Source organism: Mus caroli, unplaced genomic scaffold, assembly GCF_978045245.1.
Source record: "Mus caroli unplaced genomic scaffold, Mus_caroli_1 scaffold_11, whole genome shotgun sequence".
Classification (NCBI taxonomy): Eukaryota; Metazoa; Chordata; class Mammalia; order Rodentia; family Muridae; genus Mus; species Mus caroli.
In genome coordinates, this window is record NW_028227266.1 from 97,093,873 (window position 1) to 97,107,605 (window position 13,733).

Consider the following 13,733-nt stretch of genomic DNA (forward strand, 5'->3'; position numbering starts at 1 on the left):
CTCCATGGCCTCAGCTTCAGCCCCTGCCTGGATTTCTATCATTAATGGGACTGTGACGTTGGAAGCACAAGGCAAATAAAGGCTTCCTGCTCGAGTTGCTTTTGATCAGGGCATTTGCCTCGGCCGTTTCTTAAGCCACTGTTCTAAGATGGGACTGCTTGTACTACCGGGAAATGGGTTTGTGGGAAGCAACTGCCAGAGCTGTTCAGACAGCAGCAGGCACAGCACGGGTGAAGGTATCTAGGCTCCTTAAGACTGAACTTGAGGTGTCTGTCTTAGAGTAAGCCCCGTCCCGTCCCCCCGTCCCCCCCCCCCCCCCCCCCGCCTTAGTACGTTCCCGACTCTGACGGATGAGTAGACTCACAACACAGCCTGTTCTCTAAGTTGAGGACTGGTTCAACCATTTTTTGGAAACACTTGGCTCACGCCTTTCCCTTGACACTAAGGGTTAGGCCAGTGGTTCTCAGCCTTCCTGATGCTGCAGTTCTTTAATACAGTTCCTCACGTTGTGACCTTCAGTCATAAAAAATTATTTCATTGCCACTCCTGAACTGTAATTCTGCTACTGTTATGAATTATAGTTTAAATATTTGATAGGCAGGATATCTGTGTGAGCCCCCAAATGGGGTTGCGACCCACAGGTTGAGAACTGCTGGTCTAGGTACACATTTCCCAGCAAGTGCCACCTGATCCCGCCAGCCCCAAGAGGCAGCTCTTTCACTGGCAGCTCTCTCCCCTGAGGCAGCGTCTCTGCTGGCCCCTTGCTGAGGACCCCTCAGAACTTGAGACCAGCACAGATTTGAGAGAGTGGCTTCAGGAAACACCTGTCAGCTGCTTGGCATTTATATATGTGTGTATTTATAATATTTCTTTTATATTTTTAAGGTGTAATATAATTACATCATCTCCCCCCTTTTCTCCCTTCAAAACCCTTCTGTATATCCCACCTCGCTCTCTCAAATTCATGCCTCTTTCTTTCTTTATTATTAATACATATATGTGTATTATGTATGTATATATTATGTAGTATATACATGTATAATATATACACATGTTATATATATGATATATATGTGTTAACAACAATTAATGAAAAAAGAGGCTTGGTGAATTTTACACCTTGAATGGGCCTGATGTCTTCTGTGGTCTTGTCCACACAACTGATATAGATTTGGGATTTGCTCTAAGAGAACAGGGTGGAGAACCAGAGATGAGGAAACACACTTAGGGGAAGAACCCACATTGCTGGATTGTAGTCAAAAAGAGAACTGTTAATAGGACATTGGAGGGAAAGGAAAAAGAGCAGCCATGGTGCAGCCCCTTGTTCCTCCTCACAGACCGTGGCAGTATGCTAGCCAAGATGGGAAGAGAGGCTTCAATGTGGTGTCCATAGACCTGTGTCTTCCCAGCCCAGTAACTACCTAGAAGAGGTCACTTATCCTCAGAGTCCTGAAGGGTGTGTGGACTTAGTAGGTCCCTGGCATCTGGTTCTGCTCTGGAGAAATAGTAATTTCCTACCCTTTCCTTTTCCAACTCTACTAAACCAAGAATAACAGTGCCTGCTCTAGAGGCCATTGGGCTCTCAGGACCCAGAACACTTGGAGACGTAGCCACCATGTAGGGAGTTACCATGGTACTGGTATTGCCCATTCCCTATCTCAGCGGACACTGATGGAGTGGAGAGGGCGGGTGGGGTGGTGAGGAGCTGGGCAGGGTGATTGGGGGGGGGGGAGTGAGTTATCTATGGCCAGGGTTTCCTCCTGCAAGCATCAGCCTCCAAGTGAGAGGCGTGTTCTGCATGATAATGGACCTCTGCACAGTCGCACGGTCAAAAGGCCCAAGAGTGTGAGAAGACAGGGGCCAGAAAAAACACAGAAGAAGAAAAAAAGTGGAGAAACTAGTCAAAAGGCCTAAAGTTGCCTTCTGGGCTTGTCTTTAAGTCATGACTGACTGAGACTTCATCGGGGAGCTACTGTTGCCCTCTGACCTCTGTTATCTTTATGAATACACTAGTGTGCTTAGGATGATTGCCTGTGAATGGTCTCTTTCACCAAGTAGCCTGAGAGTTTTGGGGCATTGTAACCCCTGCACTGGGCAGCTGTGCTCAAAATATACAGACTGATGAATACATGAGCAAGTGAAAATAAACCCCAAAACATTTTGAAGTATGCTCGTACGTGTGCGTGTGCATGTGTGTGTGTGTGTGTGTGTGTGTGTTTTATGTAGGAATAAGAAAGCAGGGGAAAATAGCTAGCATGCTTAAGCATTGGCAGAGGGCTAAACCCTTTCATACAGAAGGCAGCCTGATGGAAAAATAGATAACCCTATGGCTTTCCAATCATATAACATAGCCTATGACTGAAGTCTTAGCATGTGCACAATGGCAATCATACTCAGCTCATAGTAAGCAAGGTAAGTACGCAGCTGGGGTGTGGGAAAATCCTCAGTCAGTCCAATACAGTCCTATTGGAACTGTATTGTTTATGAACCCTCCCACAGTTCACCACCACCACCACAAGGAAAATGAAGGTCACAGGTGTGTGACCTCAGTTCCGAATCAGCCCTTTCCCGTAGCACATGCACTCCAGACTACGAGGCCACGTGTGTGAAGGGCTGTCAGACTCGTGTGTATTTCTCTTATTACTTAAAACACTTGACTGTGGGATAGTTTTTCTTTTCTTTTTTGAGATTATAATTATATCATCTCTCCCTTCCTGTTCTTCCTCTAAGCCCTCCTGTACATCCCTCCTTGCTCTTTTTCAAATTCATGGCCTCTTCTTTCAATAATTGCTGTTACATGCATATATGTATATACATATATATCCCTAAATATAACCTGCTCGGTCTGTATAATGTTCCCTGTAAAGGAAAAATAAAACCTGAAAAATCATAATTTATGTGCCTTTTGAGTGCAGGTGTTTTATCATCTAGATAAATCTTCCATGCATCTATGTTAAACCACTTCAGGCTGTCAGAGCTCTTAAATAAAGTGGCTTGTCCTGACCAGTGTCTGTCTGTGCTCGTTTATCATCGCTCCCTAGTAAAGACGGACAGATCCCATTTCACAGGGCAGGCCTCAGGCCGGCAGCTCCCACCCCAAGTGTTAGCCATGCAAACCCTGTGTGGGATGGTGTTTAACTAGCTACCACGACTGCACCTCCCCTCATATACGGGTGCCTTTCTGTTTTCTCTTTGGTGCTGGGGATTAAATTCATGACCTCATGGGCTCTTCCGCTAAGCTGCATCCCCGGTCTCAGACCAGCCAGGCATTCCATGGCCAGTGTGGATGTGGGAACACACTGTGAAGGGAAGTGTGCCTGGCTTGAGAATACCCACATCTTCTGAAAGTCATACTTGTCTGGTCTTACCATCCAGGGGTACCATCTCTGTGCTTGGCCTCTTGCCCAGGGAAGCCCACTTTTCCTGCTCCCTGCCTCTGGCCACAGCTCCCCCTGAAATCTTGATTCATGGGTAGCTGTAGAGGCACAGCTGTGGCAAATGAGCCCTTCTTCATAGTGGTGGGACACCTACCTGCAGGCCCCAATTTCCACTCTGCTGGCTGGGGCTCTTCCACAGCTGTGGGGCCAAATGTTCCTGGGTCCCAGTCCTGCACCTGGCCCATTACCCTGCCCCACTCCCATCCTTTCCTTACTCAGATACCTCAGCCAGTGTCCTAAGGATTTGACTGGGGATTCAGAAATGGCAGCCTTGACCCTCATGAAACCCGTCCACTGGAGGCAGGGTAGGTAAAGACAGATGTGAGCTCATGAGCAGACACACGCATCGAATCACCACGGAGGCTTTCTGCTGGGCAGGAGAGGCCAGTGAGTTCCAGACTGCCTGTGAGAGTGGGCCTGTAAACATGGTTGACTGGAGGCTTATACTCCTATAGTCACGTCTTTGAAGACTAGCGAAGGGCATTTTTGTACACATTCTGGTAAGCAGTGATTTGTGAACTTGCCAAGAATGTGTACTCTCCAGTAGAAGAGTAGGCCTCGTGTTCACTGCTAGTGTTGATGTAGTTCCTGCTTGCCTGTTGTCCCCTCATGAACCCCTCATGAACCTCATCTGCCCATCTCAGGCTGAGTCAACGCAGCAAGTAGTCACTAACTCATCTAAGGGTGTGTCTGGTGAGGTGGGTGGGCCCTCTTCCTTCTGAGGGACAGAGAGTCCGGGGAGCTTGTTTGCTCCTGTGCCTAGGCCTACCAGGCTAACGGTCCCAGAGTGGTTAGAATATGGTAGCCAGTGGCCTGTCATCTCAGACGAAGGAAGGGCAACAAGACCTGCTGCTGACCCTACAGTGGGCCTTGTTTGTACCTGTGTGAGCTGGCTAAGCTGGTGGTGTCAGGGTAAGCCCTGACCTTCCTAGAGCAGTCACTTGTGAGGGACACTATGCCTGCCTTCAACTTGTAAGGCAATGCCGGAATACCTATGGAAAACATTATCTTCTGTGGCTGAATGTTATTAGACTAACATAATTAGCTTAGCCAGGGATGTTGACAAGTGGAAACCTTATTTAGAGAGCTGAGCTGCCCATTTACCCAGAGCAAAGAGGCACTGGAGGCCCCTGACTCCTCCTGGTAGGGAGTGTTTAACTGTTACACAGGGCAGTGAGGAAGGGCTGGATTCCCAGGGCACAGCTTTAATAGGATTGTAATTGTGTGGCTCATGGCCATGGAGCAAAGAAATAGTTCTGGCAATCTCCCATCCATAAAGGCTGACACACAGGAGGTATTTATGCCTCCTGAAACCGCATGTTAAGTGGTAGATATTTATGAAAGGGGTGCCGAGGAGTAAATGTGTCCATCAGTCAACCTGGAGCTCTTTAGAGCTACTAAGATGCTTTTAAATTAGAGCCAGTCTTCCCCCTGCCTTCCACCCCTATCAGCTCCCCACCCCACCCCAACACACACACACACACACACACACACACACACACACACTCTCTGTTCTTATAAAAACAAAGTGCCAACACAGGGCCAAATGCATGGACGGTGGGACTTCTTGCAATAGTATGTGGTGCTTGTGACAATCCTTCTTGATCTCAGTGCCCTGGAGATGGCAGAATGTGAGACAAAGCTGAAAAACAAGAGTTCAGCCTAATTGTGTTGTACCACAGCTATCGGCACTCAGCCATCGGCACTCTGCCATTGGCCAGGGAGTTTGCTCCTGATGATGCAGGAGGAGATGGTGAGAATGCAAACAGCCTTAATGTGAGCTAAGTGAAGGGCAGGTGGGAGAGTGAGAATCACTGTTGTAAGAAACAGGCCGCTGACTGAGAGAAGGCTGTGGAAGGCTGTGAGGTTGATGAGCAGGTACCCATTAGGACCAAGTACCTGGTACATGAACTAGTAAGGAGTCTAAATAGAAATTGTATTGACTTCTCAGTGTTGATTTTAAAGATTAAAGGTAGGTGTTTGTCGCAAGAAGCCTAAACTTAGTAGCCAAGCCTGCTTAGCTTCTAATTCCCCATCTGGCCTCTTTTATGAAACTATTATTGGCCATTTTTTTCTCTTACTGCTTTTGTGTGTGTGGGAGAAAAGGAATGCTACTGTCTGCTCCCCACTACATATATGCTTTGTAAAGAATTGGAAGAGTTGTAGATGATAGAAGGAGAGAGGCTGCTGCCCCTTTCAGCTGTCACTGACATGTGACTACATCCCAGCTTCTGGGATTCTGCCTTAAGACGACGATCTGAGAAGTGGAAAGAGCCGCAGCATGATGACACCTGGCCCCTCCTCCCTTGTGATGGTGAAAACTTGGTCATGGCCTGAGTGAACTGCATAATGAGCTGGTGAAATTACAGGATACCACATTGGTGGAGTTGTATGAAGTACTGAATCATGAAGCCCAACCCCAACTGCAGAGAGAGCAGAAACCCATTAGACAGTCTGCGAGGACATCTTAGGGTAGCACGTGAGCAGAGGGACAGTGGATGCTTCATTTTCATGACGTCACATTTCCTTATTGCTGCGTCATTTCTGTTAGTTACCTTTGCCCCACTGTGACCACAGGATCTGACAAGAACAACTCAAGGGAAGGGAAGATTTGACTGTGGCTTGCTGTTTTGTGGGTCTCAGTCCATCATTATGGGAAAGGCGGAGCCAAACAGCTCACTGGCAGAGGGAACCATTTGGGTGACAACCAGTCGGGAAAGAGACAACCAGAGTTCTTTCATGGTGGGCCAATAAGGTGAGAGGAAGGGGAAGAAACCAGAGTCTGTTTAACCTTCAAATCTTGTTCCTTATAAACTACCTTTGCCAACTGTCAATTGGTTCCGACATCTTCAGGGTTCCACAGCCTCCTAAAGTACTGCTGCTGGCTGGGAATGAGTGGCGCCATAGAGAGGAGTGGCTGACCCTAGGCAAGACTGAAATGCAACAGGGCATTCGTGAAATAGTGTGTATCCACATCCAGCATCCCGGGCATGTGGTGGCATCCTCTGAGCTCCAGCCGGCTTACACAACCCCACCTGGGTGGCCTTGCTGTTTGAAACCCACATGACCTCTCTCTTGCCCTGACTCCACTTGGTGCCTGCAACTTTCTTCAACAGGTGCCCTATATCCCTTGCACCTCCAAGACCCCTTGGGTTTCTGTAGAAGCTTAGGCTTTATCTTCAAAGAGTTATGCATCCCATTATCATGAGCTCCCCATAAAGAATCAACCGTTCTGTATATAACCTGCCCATTAGGCTTCCCTTGAGAATCCAAGTGCCCGCCTGACATTCTGCTTGCTTACAAAAACTAAGGCCATGTGGACAATGCCAGATTCTGACATCAGCTGGTCCCCCTAAACTGTGCGGTGGTCCATCTGTGTCCATCAACTGTTGAGAAAATCAATTCCCCAGGCATCTCTGAGTGAGCAGGCTACTGTGGAGGGTGCCTCTGACCGAAGGAAAGTCTTTGAAATTGCTGGAGGCTATGGTAGGTGAGGGAGATACTATCCATTTCCAAGATGTTCTCAGAACGTTTCCCGTGGCTCCAGGAGAGAGGACAGCGTGTGTGTCCTCTCTTTAAGGGTGTCAGTCTTTTTTAAACACGTAGAACCGCATTGTCCATGTAAATACACCCTTTGTAGGCGAACTGCCGGGCTTTCAAACTGATCCCAGTCTTCAGCAATAGTTATGCCAAAGCCTAAATGCTATCCTACCTTGAAATTTCCCCTGACAAATTAATCAATCTATTACTTTTTTAAAACCTTGCTAAAGGTTATTTGTTTGTGGGGTTTGTGTGTGGGTGTGGGTGTGGGTGGATGTTTTGCCTGCTTGTACATATGTGCAATATATGTGTGCCTAGTGCCTGTGGAGGTTGGAAGAAGGTGCCAGATCTTCTGGGGTGGCAGTTACAGACAGTTGTGAGCTGCCATGCAGATGCTGGGACTCAGGCTTGGGTCCTCTGCAAGAGCAACACATGCTCTTAATCATTGAGCCAATGTTCCAGCCCCCTGGTCTATATTGCTTTTAAACTCATCTTATCACGCAGATTTTCTGGACATGGGCAGAATATAGACAATTCGCTTCTTCCCAATAGAGTCCATAATTCCATTTGAATGCTCATGGGTCTGGCCTTCACCATTCACATTTCCATCAGTATTAGGATCTTTTGAGTCCCCATCAGAATGACTCTGTCCCCTCTGATCACAGCATTCTAGGACGTCGCTGCTCTGTCTCTCCAAAGTCCTCCAAATTCCTCCCATAAACCAGGTCCAAAGGCCCACGACCCACATGACTGTGACCCACAGGCTAGTGAAGTCTTAGCATGTTCACTGCCCTGCCAGGGCTCTGTACTGACTCCTTTTTATGTCATTTTGAACACTGTATCTGACGGAAACAACTTAAGAGAGAGAGACCACTGTGACCATTCTCTTGAGGAAGACATGGTGGCATAGCTCAGTTCATGGTGAGGAGAGTGTATTAACGGGCTGCTCACATCAGGGTGGGCCAGGAAGCTGAGGACCAGAAAGAAAGCAGAGATTGTGTATAACCCCCGAAGGCCCATCCCTGACGATTTCTTTCTGCCCACCAGGCCCTACCTCCTAAACATCACAGACCTCCCTAAATACGCCATCAGCTGGAGACTAACATGCAAACCGTGAGCCTATAGAGGTCACTGCACACGAGGCCAGCATAAGGATATTCTTTCCTGCTGTTTGCACTCAGTTATAGCCGTATCCTGAATCAGATCTTCCAATCAGCTATTATCATTTGCCTGAGCTAAGGACCTACTCTGTAGCCATAGCTGGCCTGTAACTTACTATGTGTAACAAGCTAATCTTGAACTTGTGATGATCCTCCTGCCTCAGGCATTTGAATGCTGGGATTAGCAGTGCCTGGCCACCACGTCCAGCTCAATCAACTACTTCTGAAGCCGGCTTGGCTTTCCACCTCAGTGTCGGTCGTTCAAGGTCACATTCTGGGCCCCCTGAATGAATGGCCTATGGATATGCTCACCCCAGCCCCATAGACTTTGAGTTTTGGGCTTTTGAGGGGGGGAAATGGCTAATGCCTATCCTGGTATCCAGTGGCTGGGGAGGGGTTGATTAGGGTTGGGTTGATTTAGGTTTGTACCTTTTGGGAACATCATTGGTGATGTTTCAGTACCCTCTTGCCCAAGATGTGTGCAAGTGCACACAGACACTGGCACACCTAGACACACACACACACACACACACACACACATGAGCACAAGCATTCAGCAGCACTCGGCCACCCCTGTACAATTCGGTCTTATTGTGCAGGTTTTGATGCCTCGGGAACTGAATACCGTGTTCTGCAAGCTTCCATGTATCCACTTCTGCTGCCTATTGCTGGCCAAAGTCCAGTTCACAGCCAGCCACGTGCCCTGAGTGAAGTGTATTCCATCAGCCAGACATTAGGGAGTTACCATATGCCTTTATTTGAAATACGGATTTTAGTCCGAGTGGTTTATTAGGGAGAGAGTCCAGGAGGTACTAACAGGAAGCAAGGGAGTGAGCCTAAGATGTGCTCTGCCAAACAGGAGCTCAACCGGGGCAACTAGAATTTAACCAGAGACTACAGATTATCTGTCCCAGGGTTGTCCTCTCAGGAGGGCTAGGGACTGAGCACACATACCAGTCCTATCAGTCACGGGTTAAGCATCATTTCTTAGGGATGAGTTAGTGGTTAGGTTCTAGGCACCAGGCAAAGCACCTGTACAAGGAGCTACAACAGATCCTGGTGGTTGGAAGTCAAGCTGGCTTGCCCCGAGATGGTAAAGCCTGAAACCAAGGACATGTCACAGGCCATGTCTGCTGTAATGCTTAACATCACAAGCCTCACCCGGGTCCGAGACTGAAGATGATTCAATTCATCATTCCACACTAAGACACAGCCAGTCACACCAGGCTGAAGACTGCATTGAGCAGTAGCCACCACAAGATGCGTGAGAAGACACTCTTAAGAAGAATATGACCTTTCCCCAGTGGGTAGGGCTGGAATCCCAGTATTGATTTAAGAGGCAGGATGCCAGGGTTATGCAGCTGTTCAGGTTGAGACCCACCACTTCCCAAGAAGGCCTGATGGTATAATTAGATTTATCTGCTCCGTGGCAGTGTTGCCCCGTCTGTTGATTACTCCCGCTATTTCTCTAGTACATTCAGATGCACTGGGAAGAAAAATTCACTGGGAGAAAACATTTAACCTCATTTGTATCAGCTCACGGTTAAATCTCCCATGCCATGTTTTACTGCGTACTGGATTTACTACACTGGTGCTGATGCTGGAGTGTCAGGGAATTTCTGTAGTTACGGCTTCTGGTGCCCCGATAAATGATTTGTAGTCACTGCCTTCTTCCTGAAACACTCCATCTCCAATTAACGAGTTAGTCAGCTTCTTCTCGCAAAACGGCTGTGTGCAATTGAGGTATGGGCTATGGTTGGCCTGACATTTTGACTTAATACACCAGGTGGTTGTGTGTTCCTAACCATCCCATCTGTTTGATTTTCCCAAACAGAGGAGGAATACCAGTGGCAATTTGGGGCATAATAAAGACCCTAGGAACGCTACATATGCTTATCGTCATTGAGTCTACTGGAATATTTATGACCACAACAAGGGCCTCACTGAGTGAGGTTAGTAGCGGAAGTTCACATGCTCTGGGTTACAGGTACTTTAGCATTTATATAGTAAGGTTTCAAGATTCTGCTGTTTTAGAAAAATGAAGCCATTCCCCTTTAAATCCTGTTCTGGGGTGCAGTCCACAGAGACCAAGATGACAAATACTCGATTCCGTGCCCTGTTGCTATGCCCTGTGCACACACAGACAGCACTGACTGATGGTAGGGCCCAAACCCTGCTCTGCAGGGCCTCCAGCAGCTACTTAGTAAATCATAACTGGCTCCCAGGCTCCAGCCTGTGGACGCTCCCTGCTCTACTCTGACCCCATACTGACTACTGGTTAAGATAGTTACTGCAGGACTGACTTGAAAACATATATACAGTTAACATTATAGAGACTGAGCAGCTTGTATTTATGTGTATAGGAGTGTGTGTGTGTGTGTATCAACAATTAATGCAAAAAGAGGCTCTGAATTTGAAAAAGGGCAAGGGGGATTATGGAGGGTTTGGAGGAGGAAGGGGGAAGGGTCGCTGTGTGTGTGTGTTTGTATGTTGGTCTGTGTGTGTGTGTTTGTATGTGGGCCTATATGTGTGTTTGTATGTGGGCCTGTGTGTGTGTTTGTATGTGGACCTATGTGTGTGTTTGTATGTAAGTCTATGTGTGTTTGTATGTGGGTCTGTTTGTGTGTTTGTATTTTTTCTTCTATCATGAACATTTTTATTTTCCTCCTTTGCTTCTTTTCTTGTTGTCTGAAAGATTAAGCAGGCAGCCCCAATATTATGTGCTCTTGTCTCATACAGATTAGCATTGATGGGAGTACACAGAGACAGTGAATGTCCAGGTTCACGGTGACAGATCTGCTGTAAGTCACTGGTGACCTTCAGATTGTGGGTCTTGCAGACATTCTCCCCTGTGTCTTCCAGCAACAGTTGATCCCTTAAGCCATGCACTGATGTTGAGCAGCCTGTAAATATCCTGTAATTTCAGATCCAGGGTTTCTGATGCCCTCTTCTAGCATGTGTGGGCATCTGCATACACACACACACACACAGAGAGAGAGAGAGAGAGAGAGAGAGAGAGAGAGAGAGACTTAAAAATAAAACATCTTTGAAGGAAGAGAAATATACAAACAAATACAATGAAAATGTTCTACCCTACCTCCTCATAGACTATCATGTTATTTCTAAATTCTTTTGGAGTCTGTGCTCTCATATATCACTTTGTAACTAAGCGCTTTGCTTTTTTCCCCCCTCATATAACAGTATATCTGAGATGGATTATCTTATCAGTATGCTGAGGATCTCTCTCCCCATCTCCCCCTTTCAATTACAGATGCACTCTATTCTATAATGAATAGCATTCTACCTTAGCGTATTTAATCAATTTCTTGTGGGTGGATTCTGCGCTGCTTCTAGTCCTTTGTTACTGCAGACAACACTGCAGTGAGTAACATATATGCCCTCTTCCCAGAGGGGGACATCAGTCAGGAAGCTCCTTAGACATGGGTGTCATCTTCACAGCTCACCTTATGCCCATTGAGTTTGCGCATCTTGTGATTATTAGTGACTTCTCCTACTGCGCGGTCATCAGGTACCAAAAGGAAGGGGCGCGCAGGAGAGATGATTTACTTTAGCTCACAGTCTGATGGAGCATAGTCAACGGTGGCAGAGAGGGTGGAGGCGGGAGCGAGAAGTGGCCCATCATTTTGCATTCCTACAACAGAAGCAGGGATGATTGCTGTGACCAGTTCACTGTGACCAGTTCACTTTGTCCCTTTCATTCATGTGGACTCCCGCCTACCAGTAGATCCTCCCTCCTCAGTTAAGCCTTCTGGAAACGCTGTTGTTGACCTGCCCAGAGGTGTGCTTCCATAAAGACTCTAAATCCACTCGGCATGACAGTGAAAGCTAACCATTACACCGTCCCTCCACTCATTGGCCATGGGCTCCCACAGGTCATGAAATACGTTTACCTTAGTCCCTGTCCATGCTGCCCACAGGGCAGGCCCAGGCAAGGAGAGGTGGGGGTAACTGGATACAGGTGATCGGGTGACCATGCTGCCTGGCTTTATGTCCACTTGACAACAGTTAGAGTTACTGTAGAAGAGGGAACCTCAATTGAAAAAAAAAATGCCACCAACAGGTCACTTCTGGGTAAGCCTGTGCTACATTTTCTTAATTGATGATTGATGTGGGAGGGCCCAGCTCACTGTGCGTGGTGTCACTCCTGGTCACTCCTGAGTGCTATAAAAAGCAGGCTGAGCAAGCCAGTAAGTGGCACTCCTCCCTCCAGATTCCTGCCCTGCTTTCTTCTAGAATGGACTGTGGTGTGGACATGTAACTGAAGTAGACCCTGTATCACTAAGTTGCCTTTGTTTTTGGTGTTCTGTCTCAGCGACAGAAACCCTAACAAAGACAGGGATTCCAGCCTGTCCTCTAGTTATGTTTTTCACAGTCTCTCATAGTAACAGGTAACACTTTGGGCCTGGGCGACACCTTCCTCTGTTTGGTCCTGAAACTGGTTGGTTCCCGTGCATGGGGTAGAGGCAGCTCAAGCCCTGACTAAGATCAGTGCTGATACAGCCTCCTTTGTCAACCCAGATGCCTCCCTGGCTGCCTGTCTAGTGCAAAATAGCACCGCACTGAACTTTGTGGTAGCTGACAGTGAAGCGGAAGACCTAAAATATTGATGCATTGCTGTCCTCTAAAACCCCAGCAAAATGCAGGTTTTCTGCTTCTTGAGGGAGCATTTTTAAATCATATGCTTGTGTTGTTTCTGTTAGGAAATGCATCCATAAAGAACCATGCATTGTTTTTGTTAAGTGAGGGGAGCAGACTTGAGTAACCACAGGGAAGATCGACAGCCATGCTCATTGCCTTCTAACACTCTCTGGGAAAGCGGTGGACGTGGATGGCAGGAGTCTCTGTTGTCAGAAGTAAAACCTTCACTCAAACTAGATGAAGCGGAAACAGGGACGTGATGATGACTCTTCCCTGAACCTCAGGCAAGGCTGGCTCTAGGTGCTTAGAGGACACAGGACTCCTGCCCTCCCTGCCTTTTGGTTCCTGCAGAAGCTTCATTCTCTACAGTTCAGCATGTGGCAGCTCCTGGCTTCATAATAAGCTTTTGTCCAGTGTCCATATAAAAAAGGAACTCTGATTTGTCCTGCAGGGCTCATGCATCCAGTCCTGGACCAAGGGTTTAGGTTGTTTTGATTTTTCTTTTCTTTTGTTTCTGGTTTTGTTTGTTTTAGGTGTGGATGTCGTCAACCGTTTTGATTGTTGGAAATTCCAGAATAATAAAGGGCTGGTGGCACAGCAGTTTGGAACAGAGGCAGGTGGCACTCCACACACCGGGAGGCACATGCCCTGTGGTGTTTCCAAACCTGAATGCGGACTAGAAAGTACTGAATTGCAGACCTGGGTGGGGAGATGCAGGCCAGAAAAGGATTATTGTGTTAATTTTTCAACTTGTGTCTGTTAGAAAATCTGTATAATCAGAAGGTCCTGCTTAAAGCCCCTCATAGGAAAGGAGCCTTTTCTACCTTGATCTGAGGACTATCAACAAACAAACCTTCTTGGCCCCGCTTGCTCTCTGTCTTGATTTTCTGTTTTCCTTTTGATTGTGCAAAGAAACCTTAATCCTTCCTTCCCTCTA

General features: G+C 47.3%; 1 protein-coding gene across 9 annotated transcripts in view; it reads left to right on the top strand.

The window, feature by feature from the left end:
- Nucleotides 1-13,733, top strand: part of Nmnat3 (nicotinamide nucleotide adenylyltransferase 3) — a 112,456-nt gene that overhangs the window by 1,032 nt on the left and 97,691 nt on the right. The window contains exon 1 of one of the 9 annotated variants that reach the window (XM_029481514.2): nt 9,652-10,089. The exons of the other annotated variants lie outside the window; for them this stretch is intronic. The gene's annotated coding sequence lies outside the window, so the exon portion shown is untranslated. Of the gene's footprint in view, nt 1-9,651; nt 10,090-13,733 lie in introns of those variants that run through there. 9 annotated transcript variants of the gene reach the window in all.